Here is a 2,620-nt window from a genome sequence, read left to right on the forward strand (position 1 = left end):
TGTTTGTTTGAGCTGAGACGGAGATTGGGGGGGGGGGGTGCTTATTATTCTAAGAAAACATATCTAATGGCAATATGGCTCCAATGGAATTAGGGCATGGCCATGTGTCTGTGCTTTCTAGAAATCTCCTCTCATGGGTTTATATTTCTCATCTCTCTATGTAACTGTGGAAATGAAAACAAACAGGTCAGCAATTCTTATTATGTTTCTTCTTAAGAACATAAAAGTTATGAAGGGCTAATATAGAAGAAAATAGATTTAAATTCTATTAAAAATATCACCTTATTTTCTTATATACTTAGTACTTTCAGTTCATCACTAGTGGGAAAATCTATTTCACCAGAACAATTTTAAACTTAAACCAAACTGCCTTTTAAACTTGTCATGGTTTCTTCACTCAAGCCAGAGCTATACATCTGCACAGCTTCTGCGTCATCAGATTATTCCCATCTCACCAATCTCATGTGCAAGCCGGGAGGAGGGGGAGAACGGTTCTCCCTCCAGTGCTACTGGAGATGTTTACTCCACTCTGCTTCAGGAAAGGAGATGAAAATACTGTTCTCCTTTGCAGCTCTCTGAGAGGTAACTACAAATAACAGTAAAAGAAGCCAGTTCTCCCTTCCTTCAGTTTTCTTTTTTTGAGAGATAAATTACTAGGTAAATGCTATTATAGAAGTATTTCAACATTAAAAACCTTCCGTCTTGCTTCGTTTATTTAAACCCTGGAGCATGTTTGTTGTTCTTTCATTTGATTCATCTCGACATCCTCTCTGTAGTTGATTTAAATAAATCAATGGCTTGAGGAGATTAACCCAAAGCTTTTGAAAGACTCTGACTTAGGAATTATGGTTTAAGCACAAGCTATGGTTGAGAAAAATGAAAGGACACTATAAGCAAAAAATTCAAACCTGTACTCATTAAGATAGAGATTTATGTAAAACAATTCCAAACACACAGGAGTCATGGAACTCAAAGGCAAATAATCCTTCTGCAAGCTTTGATTTCAGGATTATTTCCTGTCCTTTAACCACTGGAATGCATATTAGACAAACCCCACACATGCAAACATATTAAAGGGCAAAGTGATCTTTGGTGAAGAAGGTAATTATTTACTACATATGGGCCTGATTGACTAACCTTGACTGTATATGTGGAGAGATAAACTTCACGGATACATTATGTAATTACAATTACTCTAACAAGTGACACTCCAAGCAGTCCTTATGGAATTCTACAGACCAACCACCAGGATGTAACATGATAGTTTTTCTAGGAAAAGTAACCAAGAAGATACTACCCAGGGATTTTTAAAAATTCATTTTTAATGGGCTTTAAGAAGGACTTCTCCACATAGGAGGGAAGTAATTCATAGTAATAAAACTGAAATAATAATAATAATAATCAGGCTTTCCCAAGTAATGAGAGCTCTTAAGGGGCCATTTTTTTGTTGTTTTGTTATATTTTTGTTTGGCTATAAAGCATGTGTCCTTGCCAAAGAGAGACAGAGAGAAGCAAAGTGAGAAATCACCATCCAGGGGGAATGGCCACATCACAATCCATTCCCCCCGCCCCCAGTCTCCTCTTAGGATTTTGGGCATGCACACACATACACCCAGAGTGTTTTTCAAGCCGCCAGGTCTGGGGCTTGAATATCATAATCGGTCATGTGGGATTCAGCTGCCTTAACCACCACGCTGCCTGCCGGCTTGTCCATTAAAACAGTAGTTTTAAATTTCCTTTTTTAAACATATCAATGTGAACTGACTGCTGAATCCCATAAGGTTTTTCTGAAAGCCAGAAAGAAAAAAAGCACATTGTACCTTGAAGAAAAAGTGATCCTTGTAAGCACTGCCACTTAAAATCAAATCCTCAAAAAAACAAATACAGGGAAAAGTTTTTCATTAAAATGTCACAAACTATGTGCTTAATGTGGCTTAACAAAATAGAAAATCCTTTTGTGAAAATTTCTTGAAATATTTTGGCAATTTTTCTGAGGCTACCTTCTGAGTCAACTTATAAGCCCATATATAGATACTGTTGATATAGAAAATTGGTCTTTTTTTTTTTTTTGAGAGAGAGAGATTTTTTTTTTGCTATAGGGCACATATGCTTGCTGAAGACACAGAGAGACAGAAGGCAAAAAATCACTCTGGGGATGATGGCCACTCTGCAATCCATTCTCCTCTCAGGATTTTGGGCACGCATGCACATACACCCAGTGAGAGTTTCAAGTCACCACATTCGGGACTCAAACCATGGTCGACCACGTAGGAGTCCAGCACCCTAACCACCACATCACCTGCTGGCCCCGGTTTATTATCTTTTCAGGAAGGGTGGAGAAACAAAAAATGGTGGGACCAACAGCATAATGGCTATGTCGCTGAAGTCCCAGGTAGTCGACCGTGGTTCAAGTCCCGGACCCAGTGGCTTAAACTCTTGCCGGGTGTGCGTGCGTGTATGCCCAAGATCCCAAGAAGAGAATGGAGGAGAAGGGATTGTGGTGTGGCCATCCCCTCCCCCCCGGGGGGTGATTTCTCACTTTCTATCTCTCTGTCTCTCTCTGTCTTTCTGGTGAGCGCACACGCCCTGTAGGAAAAACCTCTCCAAAAAAAAAAAAAAA

General features: G+C 39.4%; 1 protein-coding gene across 6 annotated transcripts in view; it reads right to left on the minus strand.

Annotated features, from left to right (window-relative positions):
* Positions 1–2,620, minus strand: part of VPS13D (vacuolar protein sorting 13 homolog D) — a 323,690-nt gene that overhangs the window by 244,789 nt on the left and 76,281 nt on the right. The window lies entirely within an intron of this gene.

The sequence above is a fragment of the Tupaia chinensis genome, unplaced genomic scaffold (genome assembly GCF_000334495.1).
Source record: "Tupaia chinensis unplaced genomic scaffold, TupChi_1.0 Scaffold000146_1, whole genome shotgun sequence".
Taxonomy (NCBI): domain Eukaryota; kingdom Metazoa; phylum Chordata; class Mammalia; order Scandentia; family Tupaiidae; genus Tupaia; species Tupaia belangeri.